The 21,645-nt window shown below is 42.7% G+C and overlaps 1 protein-coding gene across 1 annotated transcript in view; it reads right to left on the bottom strand.

Moving 5' to 3' along the window:
* The window catches only part of LOC126236661 (retinoid-inducible serine carboxypeptidase-like), a 166,168-nt gene that overhangs the window by 121,990 nt on the left and 22,533 nt on the right, over positions 1 to 21,645 (bottom strand). The window lies entirely within an intron of this gene.

The following is a 21,645-nucleotide window of genomic DNA, read 5'->3' as shown; positions in this document are numbered from 1 at the left end:
TTCCCAAGCCTTGCTAAGATTATAGCCACAGTCAGGGTTTATGAGGTCGTCATTGGTGCGAATTTCGATGGCCTCTCTAACAACGCTGTCCCAGTATCTCGACGTCTGTACCAGAATCCTCGTGCGTTCATACTCCATAGTGTGATTTTCTGACAAACAATGTTCAGCGACCGCCAACTTGCTTGGATACATCAGTTGAGTGTGTCTCTGGTGTTCACAGCATCGATCCTCGACGGTACGCATCGTCTGACCAATATACAACTTGCCACATTGACATGGAATCTGGTACACGCCGCCGCCGCGACCGAACCCAGTTCCCCCTGAGCAGCCATAGCGTACGGATCTCCGTACCGGCACGTTCACAGGAGCTCAGTCCGTCAGTTCACCCGATGATGGTGACATGTATGATTGCCGAAATATTGTGCCCGTTGGACACTGTAGACTGGCAATACACCCGTGGATATTTTGATTACCAAATACGCTGGGAGAAACTCAAGAATCACAAAACCCATTTAGTCTGTGTTGATTATGAAATCTGTGCCATCTCATTCTGTGAGAGTTTCATTGCTTTCAGTATATCTTCATGAGATGTTGTATCATTAAACGGGCCTTATTTTGAAATGTTACATTGTTGGATTTGATTTGATATGCACACTTAACACAAGAATTGATGGATGAAAGTGGCTAGTAATACATGTAAAAATGTTCCAGTAAACATAGGTATGTAAAAGTGGCACTAGTGTGAAAATTTTGAATGTGATGTTATAAGTGTCACTGACATCATCAGTATGGAATATTGTCCTAGTTACTATAGATGTATTTGAATTGAAGCCTTTTATTTATCTTCAGTCTAATTGGGCTCAGGTTTCTCCCACTGACCATGGTTGAGAAATGTGGTAGCTGCATGCTTATCATGATTTAGGATGGTTTTCAAATTGTTTTATCATCAGCATCTCTGTTAGAGCAGAGGAAAGGAAGGCGGCAGGGGGCAAGGAAAAAACAGAAAGTAGTACTTATATCTCCTCAATGTTTCTTTCTTTCCCCATATCTATTACTTTTATTACAAATTCCCTGTGACCTACCTCTCCCTCTCACCCCCCCTCCCCTCCCCACACTCCATGCCCCTCCAGAAATACAATTGTATACAGTTGCATTGCATTGTAACAACAATAAAAATAGCACTACAATGTATCAAATTTTTTGTTACATTAATATATACACTCCTGGAAATTGAAATAAGAACACCGTGAATTCATTGTCCCAGGAAGGGGAAACTTTATTGACACATTCCTGGGGTCAGATACATCACATGATCACACTGACAGAACCGCAACAGAGCATGCACAATGTCGGCACTAGTACAGCGTATATCCACCTTTCGCAGCAATGCAGGCTGCTATTCTCCCATGGAGACAATCGTAGAGATGCTGGATGTAGTCCTGTGGAACGGCTTGCCATGCCATTTCCACCTGGCGCCTCAGTTGGACCAGCGTTCGTGCTGGACGTGCAGACCGCGTGAGACGACGCTTCATCCAGTCCCAAACATGCTCAATGGGGGACAGATCCGGAGATCTTGCTGGCCAGGGTAGTTGACTTACACCTTCTAGTGCACGTTGGGTGGCACGGGATACATGCGGACGTGCATTGTCCTGTTGGAACAGCAAGTGCCCTTGCCGGTCTAGGAATGGTAGAACGATGGGTTCGATGACGGTTTGGGTGTACCGTGCACTATTCAGTGTCCCCTCGACGATCACCAGTGGTGTATGGCCAGTGTAGGAGATCGCTCCCCACACCATGATGCCGGGTGTTGGCCCTGTGTGCCTCGGTCGTATGCAGTCCTGATTGTGGCGCTCACCTGCACGGCGCCAAACACGCATACGACCATCATTGGCACCAAGGCAGAAGCGACTCTCATCGCTGAAGACGACACGTCTCCATTCGTCCCTCCATTCACGCCTGTCGCGACACCACTGGAGGCGGGCTGCACGATGTTGGGCGTGAGCGGAAGACGGCCTAACAGTGTGCGGACCGTAGCCCAGCTTCATGGAGACGGTTGCGAATGGTCCTCGCCGATACCCCAGGAGCAACAATGTCCCTAATTTGCTGGGAAGTGGCAATGCGGTCCCCTACGGCACTGCGTAGGATCCTACGGTCTTGGCGTGCATCCGTGCGTCGCTGCGGTCCGGTCCCAGGTTGACGGGCACGTGCACCTTCCGCCGACCACTGGCGACAACATCGATGTACTGTGGAGACCTCACGCCCCACATGTTGAGCAATTCGGCAGTACGTCCACCCGGCCTCCCGCATGCCCACTATACGCCCTCGCTCAAAGTCCGTCAACTGCACATACGGTTCACGTCCACGCTGTCGCGGCATGCTACCAGTGTTAAAGACTGCGATGGAGCTCCGTATGCCTCGGAAAACTGGCTGACACTGACGGCGGCAGTGCACAAATGCTGCGCAGCTAGCGCCATTCGACGGCCAACACCGCGGTTCCTGGTGTGTCCGCTGTGCTGTGCGTGTGATCATTGCTTGTACAGCCCTCTCGCAGTGTCCGGAGCAAGTATGGTGGGTCTGACACACCGGTGTCAATGTGTTCTTTTTTCCATTTCCAGGAGTGTACAATCCACAGGACAAACTAAAGTCATCTCCTCTTATTCTTTAAAAATATCATAATAACTACATCAATATTAGTTTCCCAGCAGCTATGCATTGAAGCAAGACTAGTGAATTGTTCTTCCCTCATGGCTGCTCTAAGTCAAGTCTAATAGTGATGAAGGATTGACAACATACATTCTGTTGTTGCTGTACTAATTAGTACCATGGCTAAAACTTTTAGTATTGTTTGAAGCACAGTTCAGTGTTGTACATTTCGATGATATAAAGTAGAGACTCCAAAATTATAAGACCGGGCTCTAAACTACACTTCCACCTAGCCTTCCAAAGTTTGAATTCCTGCAATATCAGTGCGATAAGGGTATCCAGAAGCTGTGTGTACGTCTCTACCACTTTTCTGGCAGTTCGAATATCTCCTTCACTGTAAGTTATACATTTCAGAAAAATCCTCGAACTGAAAATATTCATCACATCTGGGAAGAGCCTCTACTTTATATTGGATTTTTTGTTCCAAAACAGAGGCATGTGCAAGGTCCTTCAAAACTATTCCTCGATGGACTGAGCAGTTAGGCGTTTATTACATCGTAACTGTCAAGAAAGCATAACTAGCCATTTCTTTCATTCTCACATCTAACTGCTTAGTGACTGCTTCAACTTCAAACAGCAACTGCTGAAAACAGAATCCACATTTTGTCTTTTCTGCTGTATTATGCTTACGGTGTCCTTCATGGTGTCCATTTCTTCCTTCAAGTCTACAGCTGTTGACTAAAGAAAACACCTGAGTAACACAGTAAGCCCCTGCACTTAGTTTAAGTGTCTACATCTACATCTATACCCTGCAAACCATTGTCAAGTGCATGACAAAGTGTACATCCAATTGCACCAATTATTAGGGTTTCTGCCAGTTAAGTTTCTTCAGCATCTCCGTGAAACTCTTCTATGAATCAAACAAACCTGTGTTCATTTTTACCGCCTGTTTCAGCAGTGACTGAGCCTATGTGATCATTCCATTTCATACCCCTACAAAGTGTTTCAGCTATGAATTTGAATGAGTTAAAAAATGATGTAATAGCCATACGATACATTTTTTACATTTAGCGAAGTACACAGTTTTACATTTCTGAACATTTGAAGCAAGTTACCAATCTTTGCATAACTTTTAAATCTTACTAAGATCTGACTGAAAATTCATACATCATTTAACTGCATCATATGAAAAATGTCTGACGTTAAAATTAATATTGTCTGCACGGTCATTAATATGCAACATGAATAGGAAGGCTTCCAACATACTTCCCGGGTCAAATCCAAAGTTGTTTCCATATCTGTTGACAATCCTCAGTCCAAGATAATTTGCCGGCCGAAGTGGCCGTGCGGTTAAAGGCGCTGCAGTCTGGAACCGCAAGACCGCTACGGTCGCAGGTTCGAATCCTGCCTCGGGCATGGATGTTTGTGATGTCCTTAGGTTAGTTAGGTTTAACTAGTTCTAAGTTCTAGGGGACTAATGACCTCAGCAGTTGAGTCCCATAGTGCTCAGAGCCATTTGAACCATTTGAACCAAGATAATTTGCTGCATCCTCCCTACCAAAAAATGCTCACTCCAGTCACAAATTTAGCTTTTTACCATATAGGATTGTACTTTTAATAACAAGTGTATATGTGGTACTGAGTCAAATGCTTTCTTGAAATCAAGAAATGCTGCATTTAGTTAACTGTCTTGAAAATGCTTAAGGCGTATGAGGAAACAGGTTACACCACTGTGAGGAACCGGCTGAATAGGATGGTGGAAGCGTTCTATGAAAGTGAAAATGAATATGAACAGTCACAATCACAGTAAACATTTTTGGTACATAAGGTTACCAGTTTTGGTCTGTTTTAGACCATCTTCAGACCTCACCATGATGGTAGATGGTGGTGTTAACAGAGCAGGCGCTACACCTTTCCAAATGCTAACGTTTGTGGAGGTGTAGCAACTGCTCTGTTAACAGCCACTGTCTACTATCAAGGTGCAGGTCTGAAGATGGTCTAAAACAGACTGAAACCGGAAATCTTTTTTACATATAAAAAAAATATTTATTGCATTTGTGACTCTTCATATTCTACCATGTAGGCAATGACATATTTTGTTCATTTGCCAGTTGCCTGGGGCTTTAATGATTGTTCAGTGTCTTCAACTGTGTTGAGAGACTGCTGCATCACATTGGATTAGAAGGGAGGCAACTATTTCAAAATGTAATTTAATTAAGAAAAGTAGCAATGCAACACAAAATTTCTAAGAAATTGGTCTTCTCAACTTCCAGACAGAGGTCATTTTACAATACAAAAAATTCTATTGCCAAATTCAGGAATAAGCAGATGCTACGTACAGAGTGAGGCACTCAAATGGGTAAATTTGAGTACTGGCTGGTGGACATGATGAGACGTTGCAGTAGTTGGTGATGTACCTAGGCCATGTAGACAGGTGGAAGTTTTAGTAGGCATGAAGTGTTGGTCACAAGCACAATATGTGTTTTGTGTAAAGGTTTATTACAAACACTTGGATAGTTTTGTTGGAGCTCAAAGGGCTTTCCATCAAGAGCTTCATTTACTCCATGAGTTCCTGGGACATCTTCCCATGCTATCAGCCCTCGGGTGAGAAATGTTAAAAGTCACTGGTAGCACTGAAAAAAAAAAGATGGCAACATCAAAAGAAGTCAGAGCCAAAAAGATATTTATCATGCACACGAAACTTTGCAAGATAGGAGATGAGTTACTGGCAGAATTGGAGCTGTGAGGATGAGTCATGAGTTGTGCTTGGGTAGCTCATATTGTAGAGCTCTTGCCTGCAGAAGACAAAGGTCCTGAGTTTGAGTCTCGCTCCAGCACACAGTTTTAATCTGCCAGGAAGTTTCTTTGCAAAAAAAGCCAGTGAAAATCAGCTAGACAGCATAGTGCAGAACTTTTTCTCTGCTATTGATCAAACGAATTTGAAGAATGATCTCCACCACTGCCCATACAAGATGCATATTATACAAGCTCTTCAACCTCAAGATTACAATAACCATATATGCTTTCACCCTCAGAAACTGTAAATGTGTTCAAAAGAAAAGATGCCATCTGAGTAATTCCATGTTCAAAAAATGACAACTTTCAAGGCGAATTATTAATTTCCACTCATGAAGCCTACACTAGAGTCATGTAAAAAATTATTTAAATCAACAAAAATGGTTCAAATTGCTCTAAGCACTATGGGACTTAACATCTGAGGTCATCAGTCCCCTAGACGTAGAACTGCTTAAACCTAACGACATCACACACATCCGTGCCCGAGCCAGGATTCGAACCTGCGACCATAGCAGCAGTGCGGTTCCGGACTAAAGCACCTAGAAATGGTCCGTCACAGCAGCCGGCATTTAAATCAGTAGTTTATGTGAATTTTTTGATGTTCTTGTTTGTCTGCCTCACTGTGTAGTAAGTAAGAAGAGCTAAGAAGCAGTGAGTTATCACTTATTTGAGATCATAGTGTAATGTCGTGTTAAACATTAAAAGAAAGGCTCTTCAGAATGTTGTAACCAACTGTAAAATTTGCATTTAAAGCCGGAAAATGAATTTCTCCTAAAATACCAGTAGTTCATATAAAATAGGGCGTTTACCTCTGAAGACAGAATATTGCAACCTGGATAATGAAGGGTTTGTGACAATCTGCTAAGTGTTACCAAAAAATCTTGTAGGCTTGGTCAGACTTTATTTGCACAGGTAGCTGGTTTAGACCCCACATCCATCACCAGATCTATATAGGAAATGAAATAAAGGTATTTTAGAATTTGTGAGGTGTGAAGAAAAACTTACTACAAGGGTTGAATGAAAAGTAATGCCTCCACCTTCGTTTATTATGTTTGTATGGGAATATTTTAATAAATCAAACGCAGAAATATACCTTAGAATGTGATCTTTAATTACCAATACTCACTTTTGCACATTATCACCAGCCAATTGGATAAATTTCTGCCAACGATTAACAGATTTTCTGAAGCCATCACGGAAGAAGTTGGCACTCTGTTTCCGCAACCACAGTCCTCTCAATGTCTTCATCAGAAGCATAATGATGTCCCCGAATATTGTCTTTCACAACCGGGAACGGATGGAAGTTAGATGGTGCTAAATCTGAACTGTGTGGAGGATGCTGTACTGTGGTGAGATTCAGTCTCTGAAGTTCTGCTATGGTGGCATGTGAAGTGTGCGGTTTGGCATTGTCATGTTGCAGGAAAACATTTCCTTTTTCCTTTTGGACCCTTGTTAGGCGTCGTTTCAGCGTTTGCACCGTTGTGATGTAAAGCTCTGAATTTATTGTTGATCCACGACCAGGGAAATCAACATGGATGACACCATCTGCGTCCCATGATTTTTCCAGCTGAGGGCTGCGTCGTGAATTTCTTTTTCTGGGGTGAGTCTTTGTGTCTTTATTTCATAGACCGACATTTCGTCTCCCGAGTGTAATGGTGTACCCACGCTTCGTCTCCTGTCACAGTTGAATGGAGAAAGGCGTCACCTTCATTCTCGTAATGCGAGAGGAGTTCCTGGCAGATTTGAAGTCTGTGCGCTTTCATTTCAGGAGTCAACATCCGGGGTACTCATCGTGCACAGATCTAAAAGGAAAGCAGTAATGTGACCCACTTGTTCTTGAGAAATGCCAATTGTGCTTGCAATTTCTCTCTGAGTGATACGATGATGGTCCTGAATCACTCAGTCAACATTTTGCTTGTGAAACTCGGTGGTTGCTGTCACAGGACATCCAACTCTTTGTTTGTCACGCGGTCAGCTGTTCCTGCATCAATCTTTAAACTTACTCTCCCAACGATGCGCAGTACTCACATCAACACAATCACCATAAACTGCTTTCATTCTCTGATGAATCTCATTGGGGTGATACCATCTGCTGCCAAGAATTCGATGACTGCACGTTGCTTAAATCACGTTGACCGACCTTCTGCGCAGAGTTCCATACTTATCACTGTAACAACACATCTGTTCAATACTAAGGCTTCTCGCCAACTGGAGCTGTAGAGAAGAGGCTACGGAATAAGCCAGTACCTGCCTAATACCAATGCTGCCAACTGTTGAAGAATTACGAAGGTGGAGGCATTACTTTTCAGTCAACGCTTGTACATGCAAATTACAAATAGAAAAACGAGTAAGCTTATAAGGCAGCGTCACAGGACACCGCCATTACATTTAGTCTAACAAGGTACGTGGTGCTAAGGTGCAATTTTGTCTTTACTGCAAGGGGATCTTGATAGATGTTATAAAGCAAATATTTACTGAGAGTGATTAAACATCATCTGCCAACTATATTTAACAAGCATGATTAAGCGCAAATAGTTCAAATGGCTCTAAGCACTATGGGACTTAACATCTGAGGTCATCAGTCCCCTAGACTTCGAACTACTTAAACCTAACTAACCTAAGGACATCACACACATCCATACCTGAGGCAGGATTCGAACCTGCGACCGTAGCAGCAGTGTGGTTCTGGACTGAAGCGCTTAGAACCGCTCAGCCACAGCAGCTGGCTCATGATTAACCCTGTGGTTTCTGCGTTTTACATTAGTATCAAGGTCAACTGTCTCATTCAAAGGTCAAAGAAACCTCATGTCTGTATTACCTAGATTCAGTGCCTGTGAGATAAAAGGATTCGACCAACAAACTAAAAAGATCATTCGAAGGAACTAGGATATCACAAACGCCAGTGCCTATCCTGCACAGATTCAGCACGTTTGCAGTTTTCGTATCTCAAAATCAGTTAGAAATTTGAAAAAGAGAAAGGGCAATCACAAACAGTGCATCACCTGTGCTAAAATGGCACCTGCTTTTATCAGCGACAACAATGCCTTTTTCCTGTCTCCTGCAGGCTCCTCTAACGTCACCGGCATAGGGAACGAGTTAGCTAACGTTGACATGAGTTTTGTGTCGTCACTTCCTGCTGTTTCTCGTTGAGAACACATTTCGTCACATGAAACACAAGATAAGTTCTTCGATATTTCGGCAAATGCCATCTACAGTAGAATTAATACGAAGCAAGAATGCTCCCTACGGCACAAGTAGAAAGCAAGACCCCATATTGTATTTGTTGTGTTCAGAAAAACCCCATGATTCAAAATAGATCTGAGCACTATGGGACTTAACATCTGAGGTCATCAGTCCCCTAGAACTTAGAAGTACTTAAACCTAACTAACCTAAGGACTTCACACACGTCCATGCCCAAGGCAGGATTCGAACCTGCGACCGTAGCGAGAAGAACCCGTATTCAATGGATTTTACAGGGTGTTTCAAAAATGACCGGTATATTTGAAACGGCAATAAAAACTAAACGAGCAGCGATAGAAATACACCGTTTGTTGCAATATGCTTGGGACAACAGTACATTTTCAGGCGGACAAACTTTCGAAATTACAGTAGTTACAATTTTCAACAACAGATGGCGCTGCAAGTGATGTGAAAGATATAGAAGACAACGCAGTCTGTGGGTGCGCCATTCTGTACGTCGTCTTTCTGCTGTAAGCGTGTGCTGTTCACAACGTGCAAGTGTGCTGTAGACAACATGGTTTATTCCTTAGAACAGAGGATTTTTCTGGTGTTGGAATTCCACCGCCTAGAACACAGTGTTGTTGCAACAAGACGTAGTTTTCAACGGAGGTTTAATGTAACCAAAGGACCGAAAAGCGATACAATAAAGGATCTGTTTGAAAAATTTCAACGGACTGGGAACGTGACGGATGAACATGCTGGAAAGGTAGGGCGACCGCATACGGCAACCACAGAGGGCAACGCACAGCTAGTGCAGCAGGTGATCCAACAGCGGCCTCGGGTTTCTGTTCGCCGTGTTGCAGCTGCGGTCCAAATGATGCCAACGTCCACGTATCGTCTCATGCGCCAGAGTTTACACCTCTATCCATACAAAATTCAAACGCAGCAACCCCTCAGCGCCGCTACCATTGCTGCACGAGAGACATTCGCTAATGATATAGTGCACAGGATTGATGACGGCGATATGCATGTGGGCAGTATTTGGTTTACTGACAAAGCTTATTTTTACCTGGACGGCTTCGTCAATAAACAGAACTGGCGCATATGGGGAACCGAAAAGCCCCATGTTGCAGTCCCATCGTCCCTGCATCCTCAAAAAGTACTGGTCTGGGCCGCCATGTCTTCCAAAGGAATCATTGGCCCATTTTTCAGATCCGAAACGATTACTGCATCACGCTATCTGGACATTCTTCGTGAATTTGTGGCGGTACAAACTGCCTTAGACGACACTGCGAACACCTCGTGGTTTATGCAAGATGGTGCCCGGCCACATCGCACGGCCGACGTCTTTAATTTCCTGAATGAATATTTCGATGATCGTGTGATTGCTTTGGGCTATCCGAAACATACAGGAGGCGGCGTGGATTGGCCTCCCTATTCGCCAGACATGAACCCCTGTGACTTCTTTCTGTGGGGACACTTGAAAGACCAGGTGTACCGCCAGAATCCAGAAACAATTGAACAGCTGAAACAGTACATCTCATCTGCATATGAAGCCATTATGCCAGACACGTTGTCAAAGGTTTCGGGTAATTTCATTCAGAGACTACGCCATATTATTGTTACGCATGGTGGATATGTGGAAAATATCGTACTATAGAGTTTCCCAGACCGCAGCGCCATCTGTTGTTGAAAATTGTAACTACTGTAATTTCGAAAGTTTGTCTGCCTGAAAATGTACTGTTGTCCCAAGCATATTGCAACAAACGGTGTATTTCTATCGCTGCTCGTTTAGTTTTTATTGCCGTTTCAAATATACCGGTCATTTTTGAAACACCCTGTATGGTATGCATTACACTGTATGAATACATGCTGTTTCTATAACCGGATCAGAATAACCAAGTATTAGTCGCAGTGTAAATGAATTAGGTCTTGCGAATTTGCCATGCCGTTAGTAAAACAGCTACACTGGCGATCAACGTGGGGCGCGAATCGACGACCCTGAGATTAAAAGTCTCATGCTCTAACGACTGAGCTAGCCTGGCATTTTGGCGCGCAGTGTAGCTGTTTTACTAATTGCGTGGCAGAGTGCCTCTTCCCCTACTGTGCAATAGCCTACTTCATCCAAAAAGCGGACACGCGGAAAGAAGAGAAGAATAGAACCACGTCTAACAAACTAGGACTCTTATCAATTAGATGCTGCTCATCGCAACACATATAGATATTATAAGAGAAAAACACATACAACTATTAAAAAACTGCCCATTACTCTTCATGAGACAGAGTTTTTCAGTGGCAGCAAAACGTCTTTGTTAACGGTTGTCAGAGCCATCGGTTTTCGACATAAAGAAATTAATGAAAGGGAAATTATGAAGGAGAGAAGCAAGATCGTAGCTTGGCGTCGTCGATTTCTAAGAACTACAGTTAAAACGCCATTTGAAGGCACAGTGTGGCTCGACGAAACCGTGGGGATGGATGTCGGTCATTCTGTCAGAAAAGAATGTGGAAGTTCTGCTGCTCCGGTGGGGAAGGGCACAAAAATTATTGTCTTGGATGCTGGAGCTGCATCTGGTTTGGTGCCTAACTGTCCCCTCTTTTACAAATCGAGGAAAACAAACAACTACCACGAGGATATGAACCACAAAAGTTTTCTGAAGTGGTTCAAGCGGCAGCTACTGGTAAACTTAAATTGGCCGTCTGTCATTGTAAAAGCTAATGCCCCCTACCATTCAGTTATTAAAGGTAAATCTCCATCAATGGCAACGAAAAAATCCGACCTTGCACAATTGTTGAAACGCCACAGCGTGAAAATTCAGGACGATGTTTCTAATGCAGAGCTCATGGAAACAGTAAAGAAAAATAATCCATAGTTTCAACAGTATGTTGTGGACAGGGTAGCTATATAACATGGCCACAGGTTTCTTAGGCTTCCACCATTTCACTACCACTTTAATACCATCGAAATGATTTGGACACAAATTACAAATTATGTGGCAACATGTAACAAAAGCTTCACTGTGGCATAAATTCAAAGACTGTTAAAGGAAGCAGTGACACAAATACATAACTCAAGAGAAGTAGAGAAATGCAGCACACAGAAACGGTTGTTAAAGAAGTGTGGAGAAATGAAGTGCGTGCCGAGAGTACTGTAGAAAATATAATTACATTCTAGGGAAAATCCAATGCCTTATCCACGGATCCCAGCTTAGATAACGATAGTGTCCAGGAAGAAAGCGAGTCTGAACTAAGTGGCATTTGCCCTTTACCTAAATTCTTCTTTATTTTCGTGTTTTCACTTCTTATTTTTGAGTGAATGGCGTGAACTGCACTTGTACAATAACTCTTATCTCATTATTGAGGAATACTCCTCTGCACAAGTATGACACTCTGCATGCACGCTACAGTGATTGATAAGTACTCAAGCAGTTTATATTATATCAATGATGTTTGTTATTGTATTTACATGAACAATTCAGATCCATTTTAACATCCCTTGTGTATCCAATACGGTAAGTGAACGTGATTCATCCTGCTTGTTGCAAAAGAGCGAAGAGAACAACATAACTAGCATACGGTCAGGAAAGGAAATATTCGTTTTAACAGAACTAATATAGGAATTTTATGTGCATCCATTTTTGTGAATAAACTGTATGTTTTGCGAGCCAAATAATTCCGACAACCGTCGATACAGAGTGCAAAATCATGTCTGTTAAGATTATTTATCTGAAACAAATTACAAGGTGCATAAGATTTACAAAAACATTGTTCCTCACAGATAACCATTACACACACACACAAACGTTAAATTTTGTGACAAATACGAACACTCTCTGTTCTACTGTCCGAAGATTCAATTGTACACATATGACAATGATTTGAAAATCTCGGATTACACAGTTATTACAATACATTTCATTTCTATTTTAAAATTTACACTTCCTCCAAAGAAAAATAAAAGGTGAGTACTGAATTTCACATGGATTTAATCATCTGCGCTCCAGTTCTTTCAAGTAACATCTCGAGACGAACCCTTTCCTGTGGCTTGGATCGTAGATCAGCTAACTGGTTGGTCCTGTCAATGTGTTCTAATTCAGGATCCCGATTCAAGAATCTTTACCTGACATAGAAGTGGCAGACTTCTATGTACTTTAATTTTCGAAGACATGTTGGATTTTTGGATAGTTTTACTGTACTTGCATTGTCAACATACAGAGTAGGAAGTTTCACTTGTTTGGAAGTTCCAAACAATTCATACAAGAACCTTTTTAACCAGATTAGCTCAAATGCTTGTTCACTGGCTGATACACACATCAAAAAGTTTTGCATCTCTCCAGAAATCCTGAAGATAGACACTGACTGTATCATAGACACAGTCCCTTTGACTGTTCATAGATGTCACTAAACCTGTCCAAAGATGTAAACAACTATGCATGAGTAGCGCCTATTAGACGGAGGGCGTTCGACAGCCCGTCAGTTCCACTCATTCCACCACGAAGGAGGTACACGGCTCGTGTTGTCTGTAGTTCAACCATGCCTAGACGGTCAATACTGTGGTTCGATCGCGTCCGCATTGTTACTTTGTGCCAGGAAGGGCTCTCAACAAGCGAAGTGTCCAGGTGTCTCGGAGGGAACCAAAGTGATGTTGTTCGGACATGGAGGAGATACAGAGAGACAAGAACCATTGATGACATGAATCGCTCAGGCCACCCAAGGGCTACTACTGTAATGGATGACCACTACCTACGGTTTATGGCTCGAAGAAACCCTGACAGCAACGCCACCATGTAGAATAATGCTTTTCGTGCAGCCACAGGACGTCGTGTTACGACTAAAACTGTGCTCAATACGATGGATGATGATGCGCAACTTCACTCCTGACGTCCATGGCGAAGTACATCTTTGCAGCCACGACACCATGCAGTGCGCTACAGATAGGCCCAACAATATGCCGAATGGACCACTCAGGATTGGCATCACGTTCTCTTCACCGATGAGTGTCGCATATGTCTTCAACCAGATAATCGTCGGAGACATGTTTGGAGGCAGCCCGGTCAGGCTGAACGCCTTAGACACACTGTCCAGTGGGTGCAGCAAGGTGGAGGTACCATACTGTTTTGGGTTGGCATTATGCGGGGCTGACATATGCCACTGGTGGTCATGGAAGGTGCCGTAATGGCTGTATGATTCGTGAATGCCGTCCTCCCACCGACAGTGCAACCAAATCGGCAGCATATTGACGAGACATTTGTCTGCATGGACGACAATTCGCACCCCCATCAAGCACGCCTTGTGAATGACTTCCTTCAGGACAACGACATCGCTCGACTAGAGTGGTCAACATGTTCTCCAAACATGAACCCTATCGAACATGCCTGGGATACAATGAAAAGGGCTGTTTATGGACAACATGACCCACCAACCACTCTGAGGGATCTACTCCGAATCGCCGTTGAGGAGTGGGACAATCTGGACCAATAATACCTTTATGAACTTGTGGATAGCATGCCATGATGAATACAGGCGCAGGCCAGCGTGGCCGAGCGGTTCTAGGCGCTTCAGTCTGGAACCGCGCGACCGCTACAGTCGCAGGTTCAAATCCTGCCTCAGGCATGGATGTGTGTGATGTCCTTAGGTTAGTTAGGTTTAAGTAGTTCTAAGTTCTAGGGACTGATGACCTCAGATGTTAAGTCCCATAGTGCTCAGAGCCATTTGAACCATTTTTTGAGTACAGGCATTCATCAATGCAAGAGGACATGACACTGGGTATTAGAGATACCGGTGTGTACAGCAATCAGGACCACCACCACTGAAGGTCTCGCTGTATGGTGGTACAACATGCAATGTGTGGTTTTCATGAGCAATAAAAAGGGCGGAAATGATGTTTATGTTGATGTCTATTCCAATTTTCTGTACAGGTTCGGGAACTCTCGAAACCAAGGTGATGCCAAACTTTTTTTAATGTGTGTATTATTTCTGTTTCCATAGTTGATGTTACCACTGTCTTTTGTAATTGATTGGTCCATGATACAGCCCGATGACTGATATTTGCACCTGTCCTTGAACGTCTTGTGTTGTTGTCACCAGCATAATCAGCATCACTGTAGACTTTCAAACTCTCTTTGTTGTTGTACTTAATTCCATAGTCCACTGTATTCTTCAAGTACCTAAAAATTCGTTTTACTTGATTCCAGTCTTGAACTGTAGGATATTGCAATTCTATAGCTGCTTTGTTCACTGTGAAAGCAATGTCCGGACGTGAGACTGTAGTTAAACACATCAGACAACCCACTGACACTCGGTATGGAACTTTGGCTGTGCTCTTCTCTTTGACATTATTTTCTTCATATTCAATTGGAGTAGAAACTCAATTAGACACAGCCAGAGGCGGTGGCCGGGTGGTTCTAGGCGCTTCAAATGGTTCAAATGGCTCTGAGCACTATGGGACTTAACATCTGTGGTCATCAGTCCCCTAGAACTTAGAACTACTTAAACCTAACTAACCTAAGGACATCACACACATCCATGCCCGAGGCAGGATTCGAACCTGCGACCGTAGCAGTCGCGCGGTTCCGGACTGAGCGCCTAGAACCGCTAGACCACCGCGGCCGGCTAGGCGCTTCAGTACAGAACCACGCGGCTGCTACGGTCGCAGACTCGAATCCTGCCTCGGGCTTGGATGTGCGTGATGTTCTTACGTTAGTTAGGTTTACGTAGTTCTAAGTCTAGGGAACTGATGACCTCAGATGTTAAGTCCCATAATGCTTAGAGCCATTTGAAGCATTTTCCATTACACTCAGCAATTCCAGATCTTTTTGGAATTTTCTTTGTGTTGTCTTCTTGGTTCACTGCTTGTGTCTTCATTTTGTTGTATCTTCATACCCAAAAAGTTGTTGAGAGCCCCTATAGTTCCATGAAACTGCAGCTTCAACATTTTCATGAACTCTTCAACATCTGCTCTGTTGCTGTCCACAACTGAACCATAATCAAAATATAAGTAGATTGCATCATATAGACAGTTCTTGTTGCTCCAACAGTAGAAGAGACACAGATCAGCATCAGCGTTTCTAAATCCAACCTTCATCATGAAGTCTTGGAATAGTTTGTTCCAACAACGTGGAGTCTGTTTGAGACCATTCAGACTTTTCTTCAGCAAACAGACACGTCCAGTACCATCTTCAAAACCTTCAGGTTGTTCCATGTGTACGTCTTCTTGGAGTACACCATTTAGAAACGCTGTTTTGACATCAAGCTGGCCGAGTTTCAATTTCTCTGCAGCAGGCATAGCCAACACAGTCCGAATTGTATCATAACGCACGACAGGGCTTAACGTTTCTTCATAGTCAGTTCCACGTCTTTGTACGTGTCCTTTGGCCTCAAGGCAACCCTTGAAGCGAACTTCCCCATCTTCTGCAGTTTTAGTCCGTAAGACCCATCGATTTTGCAAAATCCGTACACCACTTGGACATTCAAGTGATATCCAAGTATTATTCTCTTTCAGGGACTTTAATTCTTCATGAATGGCCTCCAGCCACAGATTTTTATTGCTGGACTGCAAAACTTCTGCATATGAGCTTGGATCCTTTGTCCAAGATGACAGGAGTTCCGGCCATGTACACATAATCTCCTCTGGTCATCCATTCTGGTTTCTTCCTCTCACGTTTGTTTTTTCGTTTCTCACTCAAAACTTTGCTTCCTCCCGAACTTGATACCATATCCCAATCTTCTTCCTCCTCATTTCTTCCTCCAGAACTTGATGTTGTTTCCAAGTCTTCTTCCACTTCACTTACTCTTTCTGTCCTCTCGTCTTGGCTGACAGGTCTTGATTCCTTTTTCTCATCAGAAGTATGATTAGGCTGACTCTGATGAACAGCACCTTCACCAACGACTCCAAATTCAGTAGCACTAGTGCGCAGATTGCATAAAACTTCAGGCTTGAATTTTACGCCATGACTTAGTACAAGTTTTATTTGAGATGGAATCCAGACCCTAAAGCCATCTCTGTCATTTACGTACCCCAACTGATGTCCAAGCACAACCTTGTTGTCAAGTGCTGAACGACAATTCTCATTCACATGCACGTAACATTTTGTTCCAAAGATTCTCAGCTGCTTCAGTTTGCCTACTGGTCGACCATACCACAGTTCATATGGAGGTTTGTTTTCAGTAGAGGCCTTCCCATTGCGATTTAAAAGATAGGCAGCTGTATTTCATGCTTCTGCGCACATTTCCTTTGGAAATTTATTTTGGTTCTACATAGAACGTGCACACTCCACAATAGTGCGATTTTCTCTTTCTGTAACACCATTTTTCTGTGGTGTGTAAGGTGGAGTGATGCAATGCATATGCCTCTGCTTGCCACCAATTTCGAGACTTTCTTGTTATCGAAGTCTCTTCCTCCATCACACCTGAACTGTTGGACAACATGGCCATTTGTCTTGCCTTCATTCTAGAACTGTTCCAGGACTGTGCTGACTTCATATTTCTGCTTAAGAAAGAAAATTTTACGAAACTTGCTAAAATCATCTTTGAAACATACGTAATAGCGGGCTTTTCCGAGAGACTCTGTAAACATAGGTCCATTTACGTCAGAATGGATTTGTTCACCTGTAACGATTGGTCGATTCATTCTGTTCCTGAATTCTTCTTTGTACTCATCCACATTGATGTTCATCTGTTTCAAGATGCATTTCAACTGTTGTTTGTGTTGATGTCCAAATCTCTCATGGTAAACTTGCAGCATGTCTGACGATGTCACCAAATACACTTGAGCTGGCTGTACTGGTTTAACAACACGTATGTCATGAATTTTGAGACCATGGATGACATGACCAGTCATCATTGTTTGCCCAGTCACTTTGTCTTCAATTTCGACACTTTTGTCATCAAGTCTAGTACAAAAACCTCTTCGCACAGCTGCTTTGACATAGAACAAGTGAGCACTCGCTTCCGGAACACAAAGTACATCTTTCAATTCGTCGGTTTTCCTGACATTATTCAACTGCATTTGAGTTTTCACAGTTCCTTGTTCATGAGCCAACATGCTCACATCTCTTTTCCCAATAGAAATCTTTTCAGGGATGGCGAATTTCGTATATGATGCGAAATATTGTTTATTTGCAGCGATGTGATTTGTGGCACCATTGTCACAGTACCAGCTATCGATTCCAATACAGTTTTCGACTGAAGTACTAAAACCACGTGACAAAAATGCAACATTCTTTTCCATGTTCTTTTCAGAATGATTGATGTGAAAGTTATCTGTCTTTTTCTTTGGACATTCTACTGCCCAGTCTGCCCACATTTTTGACAAAAAAAAATCTTCGTTTCGCGCTTGCAGTATTCTTTTTCGATTTTTCACTACCGATATCGTCACTTTTGTTTCGCTGAATTCTCTTTTTAGGGCAACTACGTGTAACAAACACAGCTGATTCAACCATACTTTTATCACGCATTTCAGTTGTGCACAGTTTTTCAATCAAGAGGTTCACACTTTCATTTTCAGATAGAATCGTGTGCCACAGGTCCTTGAAATTGTCATAAACTTTGCCTAGTGTGGAGAGCGAAAACAATTACTTCGCGTCTGTTCACTCGCGGTCTGAGCCCATAATCTGTTAAGATTGTTTATTTAAAACAGTTCAAATTTCTACGTATTCAGATAGATAGTAAACTGTCGTGGAAAGCCCACGTTCAGGATCTTGTTCAAACATTTAATGCTGCCATTTTTACTATTCGAATGGTATTTGAAGTAAGTTATCGTTCGGCACGAAAATTAGTCTACTTTGCTTATTTTCATTCGCTTATGTTGTATTGTATTATATTTTGGGTTAACTCTTCCCAAACCAAGAGGATATTTTTGGATCAGAAACGGGCGGTTTGGGGAATAAGTGGTGTAAGTTCGCGAACGTCTTGTGGACCCCTGTTCACTAAGTCTCTCAATATACAGGGTGGTACATTGATCGTGACTGGGCCAAATATCTCACGAAATAAGTGTCAAACGAAAAAAATACAAAGAACGAAACTTGTCTAGCTGAAAGGGGGAAACCAGATGGCGCTATGGTTGGCCCGCTAGATGGCGCTGCCATAGGTCAAACGGATATCAACTGCGTTTTTTTAAAAATAGGAACCGCCATTTTTATTACATATTTGTGTAGTACGTAAAGAAATATGAATGTTTTAGTTGGACCACTTTTTTCGCTTTGTGATAGATGGTGCTGTCACAAACATATGGCTCACAATTTTAGACGAACAGTTGGTAACAGGTAGGTTTTTTAAAATAAAATACAGAACGTAGGTACGTTTGAACATTTTATTTCGGTTGTTCCAATGTGATACATGTACCTTCTGAGAACGCATGCTGTTACAGCATGATTACCTGTAAATACCACATTAATGCAATAAATGCTCAAAATTATGTCCGTCCACCTCAATGCATTTGGCAATACGTGTAACGACATTCCTCTCAACAGCGAGTAGTTCGCCTTCTGTAATGTTCGCACATGCATTGACAATGCGCTGACGCATGTTGTCGGGCGTTTTCGTTGGATCACGATAGCAAATATCCTTCAACTTTGCCCACAGAAAGAAATCCGGGGACGTCAGATCCGGTGAACGTGCGGGCCATGGTGTGGTGCTTCGACGACCGATCCACCTGTCATGAAATATGCTATTCAATACCGCTTCAATCGCACGCGAGCTATGTGCCGGACATCCATCATGTTGGAAGTACATTGCCATTCTGTCCTGCAGTGAAATATCTTGTAGTAACATCCGTAGAACATTACATAGGAAATCAGCATACATTGCTCCATTTAGATTGCCATCGATAAAATGGGGGCCAATTATCCTTCCTCCCATAATGGTGGACCATACATTAACCCGCCAAGGTCGCTGATGTTCTACTTGTCGCAGCCATCGTGTATTTTCCGTTGTCCAATAGTGCATATTATGCCGGTTACGTTACCGCTGTTGGTGAATGACGCTTCGTCGCTAAATAGAACGCGTGCAACTGTACACGACGTTCAAAGTCGTCGCCATGCAATTCCTGGTGCATAGAAATATGGTACGGGTGCAATCGATGTTGATGTAGCATTCTCAACACCGACGTTTTTGAGATTCCCGATTCTCGCCCAGTTTGTCTGCTACTGATGTGCGGATTAGCCGCTACAGGAGCTAGAACACCTACTTGGGCATCATCATTTGTTGCAGGTAGTGGCTGATGTTTCACATGTGGCTGAACACTTCCTGTTTCCTTAAATAACGTAATTATCCGGCGAACGGTCCGGACACTTGGATGATGTCGTCCAGGATACCGAGCAGCATACATAGCATACGCCCGTTGGGCATTTTGATCATAATAGCCATACATCAACACGATATCGGCCTTTTCCGCAATTGGTAAACAGTCCATTTTAACACGGGTAATGTATCACGAGGCAAATACCGTCCGCACTGGCGGAATGTTACGTGGTACCACGTACTTATACGTTTGTGACTATTGCAGCGCCTTCTATCCCAAACCGAAAAACGTGGTCCAACTAATACATTCATATTTCTTTAAGTACTACACGAATATGATTTCCGTTTGACCTATGGCAGCGCCATCTAGCGGGCCAACCATAGCGCCATCTGGTTTCCCCCTTCAAGCTAGACGATTTTCGTTCTTTGTAGGTTTTTCGTTTGATGCTTATTTCGTGAGATAGTTGGCCCGGTCACTATCAATGGACCACCCTGTATATATTCTTTACTGTCGTTTCTTGCTAACAGTATCAGCTTATTCCCAAGAATAAGCAGCTTTCACTCAGTTAATACTCGGCAGAAATTCAACCCACTTTTGGATCGGACTTCTTTAACTCTTGTGCAGAAAGGTTTGCAGTATACTGCTGAATCCATATTCAGTAAGCTACCACAAGAATTCAAAAATCTAAGCAGTAATCCACGCGCTTTCAAATCGAAAATGAAGAGTTTTCATGGCTCACTGGTATAATTCTGTCGAGGAGTTCCTCGAAAAATTAAGCTGATTCTTATGTTATATTGTTGACTGCTTGTACTGAAACTAACGGCTTGAAATTTTTGTGTTCATAAACATTTTATTTTTATTTGTTATTACTTTTGTGTTGTATATTCATGTACTGACACGTACCATGACCTTGGAGATTTGTTCCAAAATTTGGTCCTACGGAACTTGAGGTGTAAATAAATAAATAAAACTACGAAGAGCATAGAATTTACAAAAACGTGGTTCCTCACAGATAACCGTTACACACACACAAAGGTTTAGTTTTGTGTCAAAGCCGAGCACCCTCTGTTCTTCTGTCCAAAGATTCAATTGTACGCACATGAAAAAGATATGAAAAACTCACATTACACAGATAGTACAATACAATTCATTATATATATATATATATATATATATATATATATATATATATATATATATATTGACAATGTCAACCGGCTCGTATCATGTGGTAATGGCACTGTGTCTCATGATGTGAGGTATCCTGTCTGCATGCACTTCAACGTTAGCTGCCACGTCCCGTGAGATGACTGCTCGTAACACGGAGTTCTTTTGAATAATTCTGCTTGCTGTTTGATGTAACAAGTGAAAAAAAAGATGCTTCAAGTTTCTAAAATACACGCATCAAAAAAGTTTTGCATCACCTCAGTTCCGAGAGTTCCAGAACCTGTACAGAAAATTGGAATAGAGATCAACATAATCATCATTTCCGCCCTTTTTATTGCTCATGAAAACCACACATTGCATGTTGTACCACCATACAGCGAGACCTTCAGAGGTGATGGTCCAGATTGCTGTACACACCGGTACCTCTAATACTCTGTAACATGTCCTCTTCCATTGATGCATGCCTGTATTCATCATGGCATACTATCCACAAGTTCATCAAGGTACTGTTGGTCCAGATTGTCCCACTCCTCAGTGGCGTGGATCCCACAGAGTGATTGGCGGGTCACGTTGTCCATAAACAGCCCTTTTCAATCTATCCCAGGAATGTTCGATAGGGTTC

Source organism: Schistocerca nitens, chromosome 1 (assembly GCF_023898315.1).
Source record: "Schistocerca nitens isolate TAMUIC-IGC-003100 chromosome 1, iqSchNite1.1, whole genome shotgun sequence".
NCBI lineage: Eukaryota > Metazoa > Arthropoda > Insecta > Orthoptera > Acrididae > Schistocerca > Schistocerca nitens.
Note: the sequence above shows the minus strand (reverse complement) of the source record. Positions and strands in the feature narration are given on the sequence as shown.